The 12,402-nt window shown below is 47.1% G+C and overlaps 1 protein-coding gene and 1 long non-coding RNA gene across 5 annotated transcripts in view; one reads left to right on the top strand and one right to left on the bottom strand.

Annotated features, from left to right (window-relative positions):
• Window positions 1–12,402, bottom strand: part of KCTD1 (potassium channel tetramerization domain containing 1) — a 187,824-nt gene that overhangs the window by 71,868 nt on the left and 103,554 nt on the right. The window lies entirely within an intron of this gene.
• LOC128627274 (uncharacterized) lies at window positions 1,407–4,338 on the top strand. Its single transcript, XR_008391427.1, has 2 exons — window positions 1,407–1,460; window positions 4,163–4,338. It is a non-coding gene; the product is annotated as an uncharacterized LOC128627274 (long non-coding RNA).

Below are 12,402 nucleotides of genomic sequence, written 5' to 3' on the forward strand. Positions count from 1 at the left end.
TTGAAGAAATAGTTCTAAGGAAAAAAAAAAAGCAAGCACAAAATTTCCCAGCTGTGTACCACCAAATCTTTTCTCTTGCATGCTCTTACTGGGACCAACTTGCCACAATACAGTTGTGGATTGAACTGTGTCCCCAAATATTCACACATTAAAGTCCTAACCTCCAGCATCTCAGAATGTGACCTTATTTGGAAACAGGGTCCTTGCAGATGTGATTAACTAAGATGAGGTCACACTGGAGTAGGGTGGGACCTAATCCAATACACTGGCGTCCTTATAAGTAGGGGAAACTTGGACTCAGGCAAGCACACCGGGAGAAGGCCATTGTGAGTGTGAAGGCAGGGATCAGGGTGATGTGACTATAAACCAAGCAACGTCAAAGATGGCCTGAAAATCCCCAGAAACTAGAAGAGAGGCCTGGAACAGAACTGAGTTCACAGCCCTCAGAAGGAGCCAGCCCTGGAGACAGTGTGACTTCCGGCCTTCGGAGCAGTGAGACTACACGTTTCTGTTGTTCAGGCTGTGGAAGCCACTTAGTTTGTGGTATGTTGTTATGGCAGCCCTAGGAAACGAATACAATAGGGCACAGTTTTTCTCCAGTTACATTAAGATTGGACACCACAGCCAACTGCAATTTTCTCAAGTGTAATCAAATCTCGATGGCATCCATCCCTGAGACAAGAATCTTATCTACCAGCCTGTGCTGAACAGCAAATTTGCATGGAGCTCATGAATAATACAGGTTAGTATTTTCTGAGCATTTACTACATGCCAGGCATTATGCCAAGTGCTTTATGTGAATCAATTCATTGAATTTTTGTGCTGACCATAAGGTAGTAATTAACACCATTTGTGGGGAGAGAAACTGAGGTTTACAGAGGTAAAGTAATTTGGTCCAGTCGCAAAGCTGGTAGGTGGCTGAGACCTGCAGCAGGTTTCAGGTACCTCCCGTGGTGTCTGTCCACTGCTCCATGAATCAGAAAATCTTACTGGTGGCTGAGGGCTGTGTGGGTGCCTTCGGCAGGTCCTAAATTGTTGTAGGTAAAATAATTAGAGCTAAGTTATTTTAAATAGTATAAATAGACTTTTACAGAGAGATATTTTTTAGGTTACTAAAAAATTACATTTTTTCCTGGTGATGTGATAGGCTTGTGTTTTCCAAAGTGTTATGAGGAATAGGACTGTTAGATATGACCAGGTGGAAAAGGTGGTGAGTTAATGATCAAAGAAACTTGGAAAACACTGAGTTAAATGGCTTTTTCATCTAGGGCTTCCAAAATGATGGCACTGTTCCCAGACTCGCTGGCCCCGGGAGCCCTCTGTGTAGCTCGACCCCCACGACTGCCGGACCAGCACTTGCTCTGAGGAAAGTGAACTGTGCACAATGATTTCCTTTTTATTTGAACTTGACAAAGGGTTTGCCTATTATAAGTCTCAATTTCTACAACTATAGTATGTGGGTAAGAATCAATGTTTTAACGTCTCAAGGGGCTGTGGTAAGAAAATCTGGACATTATTTGGAGTCCAGGACAGGGAGGTGCTAACTCAGGAGCTTCTTGACTATTATCTGAGTGGCTTCTAATGCCAATGTGAATGCCGGGGTGGCCCTGCTTCCCTCTCCTGGAGGTGAGGTGCTCACACCAACAACTGGATCAGGATGCTGGACCTCATCGGTGTAACCTGCCCATGTTCTATCAGGGCATCCTGCTGGTCACCGGGGACTGCACGTGCCCCTTACTCTCAGACCGCATTTGCCTGCCAGAGGTACCAAGGGAAAGGTGCCACAGGCGTCCTCCACCAATTTCAGGCTTTGGTGAGAGCAAGAATAAAAGACACCGAAAGATTCCCCTGGAGTATACATAACGAGAATATTCTAGATCCCACTGTATTTCCAGAACATTCTGTCTCTGCAGACGGATTTAGCTCATTCAGCTGTGTATGATTTTTATTTTTTCCCTTGGCCACGATTTCTATTATTTATGTGAGCCCCCCAATTCACTCATGGTCAGGAATCAATATCCCCATGACATGATTCTACCTTCTTTCTCTCATTTTCCTCCTTCCGAACCTTTGAGCAACTGCCGCACACTCAAACAGTTAAGAAGGCTCTGCCTTTCAAGAGGCATATGGGAAGCATGCACTATATTTGAAGAAGCATGTTAAATATCTGCATTTCTAAGAAAACGTAGCAGTGGTTGTCTCCAGGGAGGAAATGGGGGACTGAGTCAGGAGTAGGAGGCAAGGTTATTTTTCATGGTATTCTTTAACATTTTAACATGTACCTGTGTTAAATTAGAAAACTTTTTTTTAAATTTAAAAATATCCAAAGGCATACCACGTATGCCCTTCCAGAGTTATGGAAGGAATGGAAGTTACAGCCACAACTTCCATTCCTCCTCAAACAAAAGGCCTAGATCTCAGTGTCTAAAAGTACTGCCTGGGTGAACTCCACCCAAAAGGTCCTCTGCAAAGAAAGAAAATGTCAAGAGTTCATTCCTCCAAAACATCTCTCTCCTAGGAAATCCAGTCACTGGTCTCCAGAGCCTCTCAGGAGTCCGGGGGGGGGGGGGACTGAATGATCCCCCACAGTGACTTGTACAATCTTGGCTTAGTTTCCCACTGCAACTTTCTTTCCACCAGTAATGACTTTCCTGAAGGCCTTAGGGGTTAAGGAAGACACTGGTAGACCCACAGACACCTGCCTCAGGAGGCGGGGCTGCTAATATCCTCACAGAGCAAATGCAGTGAAGAGACTGCATCCATCACCTGCTTGGGGCCTCATGGTCAACTGCAAGGGCGCACACAGTCTGGTCTGCTCTGCAGCCCACTGCGTTTCTGGGCTGACCTCCGGGGTCAGACTTCTCCGTGAAAGCCAGTGTTCCTGACTCCCTATCGTCTCCAGGGAGGCCCAGGCGGCCACTGCTCCTCATTCCCTTCTCTGCATCCTAGAGTCAGATTGCACTAGCTTGGTATTTCCCAAGGAGTGCCCAAAACTCTTGCACAAGCTATTTCCTCTGCCTGGAAGATTCTTCGTGGCTCTGAGATTTCTTCCCCGAGGGCCCCATCTAAGCAGCCCTGTTCACCCACAACCACCTGTCACGTCCCTTTGTTTTCTTTTCTGGAGGACATTTACTGCTGTGTCATATTTTCTTGCTGTTGCCTATTTCCCCCTGTAGTCCGGCTCACACCCCCCAGGATGTCAGTCAGTTGGGTGGGTCACCGCCATTTCCAGAGCCACCACTGCTCCTGTGCTAGGTGTTCAGTGAAGGGTAGTTGAGATACACGGATATTATCCGAATGTCTCTAATCCCCCCTCCTCAGGGCAGGGGCCCTCAGTTCACAGTCCTGGGGGCAGGAGGACAGCCACTAACAGCATTTTCTTCTGGGTGGAAAACAAAAATCCAAGGATGCACAAAACCGAGCGAGTTGAATGGGAGAGAGCCCGAGCCCGGCAAGGGAGCAGCCCTCCCTAGACATTTGCAGCTCCCGGAAGAGGGGCACCCCCTCTCGCCTGCATAACGAGCCTCCTGGGCCGCCCACCACCACCTGCAGAACACCTGGGGGGTCCGCTGGCTCTAGGAGGCTGTGGCGGATGGCCGTTCCCCAGCAGCGAGAAGCAGGGTTATTTTAGGGCACGCGTAGGTGGCTATTCTCCTGTTTCTAAATACTTATATAAAAGTATGTTTTACCGAGCATTAGAAAACATACCCAGCCCATCAAATCTGATGAGCCTAAAACAGTCAGTAGGAAAGTACCAGGTAAACATGAATACTGGTAAAGGAGAAGGAGCAAAGGTCAGGCAGTGGTGCACGGTGACACTGGAGGAGCGACTCCTGCTTCACTGCGCCTCCTCCAAGGCCTCCTGAGGGATGCTGGGAACCCAGGAGAGCTGGGTAAAGGCTGGTAATGAGAACGCTATGCAGACAAAGAAGCTTAAGGCAGAGGGGGGTTCTTCCCCGAAGAACTGGTATTTTGGTCCAATTTACCCTGTGCATTTCCCAGCAACTTTTGAAAGTCAGAATTTACAGTTAACCAGTTTCCCTAAGCTTTAAAGCAACACATTTTCTGTACAAAGTCGCAATGAGTAAACAGCATAGCCCCAAACTCCAGTGCTTTAACTCCTTAATCACCAAACCACCTTTCTCGGCCTTTCTTTCTCAAGGCGTCCAGCCATGAACATTGATGTCAGTACCTTTGAAAAGCCACAGTTTCCCCTCCTCAGCCCTCCGGGAACAGAAAGGTGCACTGCAATCCACAAGACAGCCCGGGAAGCATCCTCAGCTGGAGGCCATGGTCAAGGGCGGGTCGCTCTGCCCTCTCCTCCATCCCCCAAAGAGGTGAGAAAAAAAGCTTCAGGTGTAATGTTCATTACTGAAAGCTTAGAAAGGCGGGCAAGGAATAGAGAAGAGCAAAGCTGGAATTTAGACATCGTTGCTTTAAAGCAGCGATTTTCAGCTGGTGTGCTGCAAGAATTTTTAAAACACGCGATACCTGACTGTTTTCAGGGGCACTGACTTCTTTTCCTCTTAGGCTGTCAAATAAGAAACCACAACAGCCAACACAATAGCCGCTGGGTATGAATGAATCAAAATTATACCTATTTTTTGTCATGGGCAAAAAAAAATTTTCTTCGTGTGCCACAGAATTTTAGTAATTAGTTTATGTGTGCCATGAGCTGGAAAAGGTTGAAAATCACCGCTGTAAAGTCATAACTCCAGGTCTGTGACTGAATTTTCCTCTGTGTACGAAGGTAATCAAAGCAAAGCTATTATTAAGGCTTTACCAAGGTCTTCATTTTTGCTCTCACGGAAAAGGGCGGCTGCAAACGCGAGCAGGGAAGGGAGAGATGCACAGGCAGAGAGCCTGCTCCGCACTGCTCGCCGGTGGTGGCCACGTGCTGTCGCGCGCTTGCCAAAACCCACTGCTTGAACAGCACTGAGAGGGAACCCTGGTGTGATCTGCGGAGTCTGGGTGCTGAGTTCATCCACTAACAATGTACCACCCCGCTGTTGTTGGGATGCTGATGGCGGGGAGGAAGTACATTTGCGGGTCAGGGGATGTATAGGCATTCTCTGAATTTCCTGTTCAATTTTGCTGTGAACTTAAAACTGCTCTAAAAATTGAAGTTCATTAATTAAGAAAAAAATTCCACATTGTAAATCACAGTAATTTTTTCCCCAGGAAAAACCAGTTAAATAGAAGGCTGTCTTTTCCCCTTATGAACATCTACTTTACTCAAGCCCAACGCAGAACAAAGTCTAGAAACTGTCTCTGGGCGTACAGGCGTGACACTTCAAATCAGTTAAATGATACTAACAAGAGCCTGTTGGGATTCCAAGAAACTCAAGACCCAGCATGTTCACTGCACAGAATGCAACTCATCCGTTCTTCCTCTGGTCTGAGAAACATTTCCAGACATTGTTCCTATGTTATCTAGCCTTTCTTTCAATTAAATGGGCCTCTGCCTTGAACTTGATCCTCTGCTTTGTCACTGACTCAGTTCAAATACAAAGGATGTTCAGGTTCCCCTCCTAAATGGGGAGGAGGCGGGGCAGAGGAGTTCCTGGCTCAGAGCCACCCCTGAGGGTTGGGGGGAAATGGAGGGGAAGGGGGGGGTACAGCACAGCAGGGGCCCAGGGTGTGGTCAGTGTTGTTAATGCAACTGAGCCTCCCAGTGGGATGAGGCCTCGGTGTGTGTCCGGCTTCTGCACAGGGATGAAAGACGACCATCCTTTAAATGGGAGGCGGGACCTCTTAGGGCTAGGAATGTGGACTCCCCAGGGAGCAGTGAATGCAGGAGGGGCTGTGAGGAGAATCCGGGGAGCCGAGGCTGCAGAGCTGTCCGAGTCCAACCTGGGCCAGTCTTTCCTTCCGTGGTTTTAGAAAGGAAATAAAATATTCACAGAACAACCCAAGCCAGTCACTCTACCTGTCCTGCAGATCTTGCCACCACCCGTCCTTCTCGGCCTCTACTGACTCCCTCCCATCAGCTCGTAAACATGTCCAGGTCTCTCCCATCTTAAAAACTCACAAACTCTACAGAAACCCAACAGACTCATCTCCAACCACCGCCCTTGCTCCTCCCTCTCTCCCCCTCCCTCTATTCCTCCCTCAGGCAGTCAAACCTGGGAGAGGAGCCCCCTCCCTCCCTCCCTTCCCGCTGGCTGCTAACTTTCCTCACCTCCCACTGCGCCCTTAGCTCACTCCAGGATGACTTTTGCCCCCTGCCCATCACCCTGCAAAACTGCCTTGCAGAGGCCACACACACAAGGCTTCCTGGTAAAGCCAGAGGACACCCACCCAGGCCTCCTCTCACCGAAAGGCTTGGCTGCAGTAACCACACCGATCACTCCCTGGGCCCCGGGAGCGCCCTCCTAACCCCCCGGGCCGGCCGGCCCGCCCCCTCCCTTGTGGCTCTGTGCTAGCAACTCCTTCTCTGTCCTCTGAACATTCATATTTCTTGGGGGTCTTCTTGTATTTCTCCACTGCAATTTCTTTCTAAGTAAAGTAATCCACCCCAAGTAGCTGCAGTTAAAACATCTACAAACTGGTGAACTTCCAAAATCAACACCCCCAAAGCAGAGCTCGCCATGCCCCTCCCACCCCGGCCCCCGCTGCAGCAGCCATTTCACCGGGCGGCACCTCCAGTCGCCCGGCCCGCCAGTGCCCCCTCAGTCCTTGGACAGCATAGTTGTCACCCTCGCTCTAGTTCCTTTGCAGCCATGGACCACACCTCCACTGAGTAGAACCTGTTCTTTTTAAAAAAGCAGGTGCATCCCGTCGTCCTCTGCTGAAAGCCTTCCATAACTGCCCACAGCACAACAGGGGGTTCGAAACCGTAAGGTGGACTAGACACCGTAGGGTCCTTGCTGAGCTTTCTCTCTCGCCGCCTCCCTGCCCTCTCTCTGCACAAAAGACCACGCACCTCCTCTCTGTTCTGGAATGTTCTGGAATATCTATGCTCTCTTCTGTCTCTGGGCTTTTGCTTGTGCACTGACCCCTACCATGTTTCTCAGATCGAAACCCTGCTTCCTTTCTCTGTTCTCTCCACACCCCACTCAACTGAAAACAGGGACTAAAGCCCAGGGGAAGACAAGGTAAGAACCAAGAGAAAATATACTGGCTGAAAAAAATTACCAAGAAGGAAAAACAGGCCGTTACATTTATATCCTTTCTTTAACTATACTTTGCCCTCTCGGAGCATATTTTTTTAAGTTTAAATGAAAATGAACCCACGAGACTGTGCTTGAACCGGAGCATATGTGAGCTCCCAAACAGCATGAACAACTGTGAGCGAACTGACTTCATTTTCCATGGCTGTGAACAATCAAAAAGGCGGCTCGAGTCCATGATCAAATCTCATAAAAGTAATGGATATTTCTTAAAACAGTACATGATGTGTCCTAATATTAATACAATTAACGCAGGAGAGTGAGGAGAGGCCGAATACCAGCCATAACAACCCAAGGTTGACAGCTGGACAGGCAGAAAGACAGAATCAGAGGAACTCTTTTCCCTAAACCAAAACTAGCACACTGACCCCTGAAGCTGGAGTTCCCACCCTGAGAAATTCTCAGTCTTGCAATGTTAATTCTATACTTTGAGCAAATACTACACACTGAATATGCTTCTGTGAAATCAAATGTGCACCTTCATAAAAGGGTTTCTCTGAGTTGCTATGGGCTTGAAGGTGAGCAGGGGAAGGGAGAGGAGAAATGAGGGGGGCGGGGAAAGGAGAGAAAATCCGAGTCGGCTAGAGAAAGAGGGGGGAGAAGCCTGGTCCGGACCGAAAGCACAGAGGAGGCTGCAGCACAGGTTTGGTGACTGCGGGCAAGTGGATCTTAGAGCCGCCTCCCCTTTCCAGAGGGCACGGCCTGCCCGCCAGACCCACACCCGTGGGCACGGTGATGAGTCTGGGCGCATGTGCTCCCCACCGTGTGCTGACAAACCAACAGGAGAGGAAAAAGGACATTTGGAACACATGTCTCCTTTCCTTCCGCAGAAGGAAACGTGACTTAACCTTCAGGGCACAGCACAGCGCCCGGCACACAGTAGGTGTGTAACACATATTTTAAGGAAAGTGATTTTTCCCACGTAAGTGCTATTGGGGGAGCTTTTTGTTTCTAACCTTGACATCTAAAGAATTAGCCCTGGCTGGCATAGCTCAGTGGATTGAGCGCGGGCCTGTGAACCGCGCAGTGGAACATGATCGCGGTTCGACTCCCAATCAGGGCACATGCCTGGGTTGCAGGCCAGTTCCCAGCAGGGGACTCACGAGAGGCGACCATACATTGATGTTTCTCTCCTTCTCTCCTTCCCTTCCTCTCTAAAGATAAATAAATAAAATGTTTAAAAAGAAAGAATTAGTTATAATTTTTTCAAGTGAGGTAAAATACTTAAGGGCCTTTCTGCACAGGGCTAGGAGGGCAAAGATTATACATTTACCTTAGAATGTTATTATAAAATACTTGGATGTTCCCACAAATACTTTTGAGCACCTTAAGTGTGTCAACCACTGTGCCAGGCATCAGTAACAGGTAGTGAGCCAAAGAGGCAATGTCCCAAGAGTGGACTTTGGTCAGATTCATTACTCTACACATCATACTAAGCTGAATATTGTAGAAGATTGAGCACGTGTGCATGTGTGTGAGTTCCAACACACAACATAAGTTCCAACTAGGAATGGCAACAGACGCTGTTAGTATACCAAGGTATGTGTAACTTTAAACAGCCTGACCTGATACCATATCGAGGACAAACAAGGGCTCTAAAAACACCATTTCCCTCAATGTAAATACTGCCCTCTAATCTACAAATATTTGATTTGTCAAAAACTGATTTGCAGACACTCTTGCCAGGAGAGAATCAAAGGTTCTTAGGGGAGAAGGGATTGTCAAGGTCACCGGACCAGGTATTCCTGTAACAGCCGCCTCACAGAACGGGGCTTCCCGTAAGGCTTCCCAGAAATCGGTTTAGGTGCCGGCGCCCGATGAAGCCCAGGGAGGTTAGGACACGGCTCAGCCCCAGATCGCCTGCAGGAGGCTGGCTGACTGATCCCTCCTTCTCAAATGCTAATTCCAGAGAACTGTGGGATTAGCAGACTATTCCATCACAAATGCAGACTTTTCCATTCACAAAGAAGTGCTTCCCTATGCTAATGTTTCCTTCTGATCCCATCAATAGTTTACCTGCATTCTTCCTCAGCAGGGGGTGGGGAGAAAGGCACCGATTTTCTGACCCCCCAAAAGACCCCGTCCCCTCAGCCAGTCAGGCAGTATTTCCCGGCAGGGAGAACCTTGCCAGGCTGAGAACCGACAGAATCCAGTCTGAAGCAATCTCATCGTAAGGCTGACACAAAACCTGGCAAGTGAGGACACAGGGCTATGTCGACCAAGACCCGCTGGGCCTATGGACGACGGTCAGTTCCCAACTTCGGACCAGGTTCTGCTACTCAGTCTCTCTGGGCCTCCACTGCCTCACCCCACCTACTGAGGTGGGGTGGTCGGGTGGTCACCCACTCTGAGTTCTTAGAGGAACTATGCTAACCCTCATTCTACACAGTCTACCCACCCTTCCCTTAATATTTTAATTAGGGAAACAGTAAGTCTGATGTGCCTCATCCAAAATGAGCACTTGATGTAGAAGAGTGGAGGCTGGTCACAGCTGCACCTGCTCTGACCCACGTGGAGCCTCTACACGGGACCACTCAGGGCGTGATCAGCGGGCAGGGCCTTCTCCTGAACGGGTGGGAGCCAACGGGCCAGAGGAGGAGACTGCATGTCAGGAGGGAGGAGTCACCCAGTCACTTCAGTCTATTTTAATTATAGTTTTGTTAGTTTTAATGTCTGTCACTCCCCCTTAAATGTGAAGTCCTTGAGAAATGAGACCTATTGTGTTCTACGCTGGGTCATCAATGACTAACACATAGTAGGGGCTCAATAAATATTGGTTGAATGAGTGGACGAGTGAGAGACCTGGGTTGCAGGCCTGGGTTTCCCATTTACTAACATTCAGAGGATGTATAGTAACATGTTACATATTGTTGGGGCCCATGACAAGCCACCCCCAAATATCCCATTCTGGCACGGTGATTACTTGGAATTCAAGTTAGAAGAGCAGAGGCGGCCAGAAGGGCGTCTGGACCCTCCCTTGTCTCCTTGACAACAGGACACTGATCTCCTGGTGAAGGGAGCCCTCGCACCTGGAGGACACTCTGCTCCAGTGGAACCACTTGGAACTGAAAAGTCTCCGTAATCCGATCTTCCCGCCCCTTTTCTAATTTACTGCTTCCTTTAAATTCTTCACTAAGGGATGCCCGTAAACCTGGCCTAGATTCTTTTCGAATGAGCACTAACTTTCTTTGTCCTGTCAATTTCTCATAGATTTATTGTATCCTTGTCTAAAAAGTTTTAAAAGGTGCCTGATCTGATCATTTCTTTGTGCCTCATTTTATGATCTGAGCATCATATTCTTCTTCTCCCCTCTGCACATAGTAAATTGGTTTTTCTCCTGTTAAACTAGTCTTGTGTTAATTTAATTATTTTATTTTTCTTTTCACTAATTTTATTTTTGGAAAAGTCATTTTTAAATATAAATATGCTAACAGCTATCATTATTTTTGAATAATTAATGAAAACTTTAAAAATTATTAGTTGTTATTTATAGTATACTATTTGAGAAGAGAGACACATAAACCTGAAAGGTATAAGATGAGGAAAGTGTGAAGAAATCTTACAGAATGTCCCTGCCACGGACGAGGGGCACCCAGCCTCGTCCGGGGAGGCCAGGGAAGACCTCCTGAAGGAGACGGTCCTGAGCTGAGGTTCAACAACGGACACCACCTGGTAAGTCTCTCCAGTAAAGTTCCCCAAACTGGCTCAGACTGTGACGAGAGAAATGTTGTCTTCATATTCAAACCTGACTTCCACACGGCTTACGAACTGGCTGTGACTGACGGCATAAGCATTAAACAAATGGTCTTCACGTTGCTTACTCCTTCTACCACGTGTGCATCGAACCTGATCTGCAGGATCGGCAGCGCGGTTCTCTTCACGGCTAATCCACTGGACGCTGGGCACACCCGACTTTCCTTCTGATGTGAACAAACTGTTGAAGCCACCATTTTTTTCCCACCGTGGTTCTCTGCCTGCATTGAAGGAACTCCATGTTTTAATTCGTGAAACTTTTCAAATACCTTACTGGCATGTGATTAGGCCTTATTCATTTCTGTTACATCATGTATCTGATTTTTGCTTAAAACCTAGGGCATTCTGGTGTCAAGACACAATAAGTGCCATACTGGGGCTAAGAAGTTTAAAGAATGAAAGAATGCCCGGCAAAGTTCTATCTGTGGACTTTGAATTTCTCTATGTTGTTCTCTTAAAACACATTAGGCCAAAAAGACAAATAAGGTTACTGGGGAGTCTTGCTCCCATTTGGAAGAAATTCGACTTCTTTCTTCTCTGAGTGAGAAGCTAATGTCCCTCAGTTCTCCTGGAAACCAGGATCTGCTCAACAGGGGGACTGATCACCCTGCTTTGTCATTTTCCTGTGTCCTAACCCGGGCAGCGCTTTGAAGGCTAATACGCTAGTTACAATTCATGCTTCACAATGCAGATAATATTTACTGACCTCATTTCTAAACAAGTTGGTATAAACAAAGATAAAATGTGAATTATTTGGTAATTTCTGTCCACTGAGCAAGTATTTTATTTGTCAAGTAGGAAAAGAGGGTTAAGAGAATGACACAATCTCTAAAATTAGCCCCTGAACAGAGTGTGGCTGTTCAACCCAATGCGGTGCCAGGAAGTTTCCTATTCTTCATTGTGTCTGGATGAGGTCTCTTCTGGTTGTAAAGTGGCCATGAGAATATTTAAAAGACTGATATTTCAAAAAACCCCTATAACTTATCATCTGGCCATATGTATTACTTTTAGTGATAGATGTTTAAAAGATCTTATTTGTGTATTCTATATGATTATTTGTTTATTTGAATAAATTTAGAGCCCTGGCTGGTGTGGCTCAGTGGAATGAGTGCCAATCTGCGAACCAAAAGGTCGCTGGTTCAATTCCCGGTCAGGGCACATGCCTGGGTAGCAGGCCAGGTCCCCCGCTGGGGGTGTGCAAGAGGCAAACAGTCAATGTTTCTCTAGCACATTGCTCTTTCTCTTCCTCTCTTTCTCCCTCCCTCCCTCTCTGCTCTCTAAAAATAAATAAATAAAATCTTAAAAAAATAAATTTAGAAAATGATTGACTGGTATCACAACATTCTAATGAAGAATATAAATAACTATATCAATTTCTACAAATTCACTCCTGATAATCAGGAAAAATCAAATTGGATATATTTTAATGACGTGGATAGTTTTATCAAACACTGAAGACATATTAATACCTGCCTGT

This window comes from Artibeus jamaicensis, unplaced genomic scaffold (genome assembly GCF_021234435.1).
Source record: "Artibeus jamaicensis isolate MK-2021 breed Jamaican fruit bat unplaced genomic scaffold, CSHL_Jam_final contig_354, whole genome shotgun sequence".
NCBI lineage: Eukaryota > Metazoa > Chordata > Mammalia > Chiroptera > Phyllostomidae > Artibeus > Artibeus jamaicensis.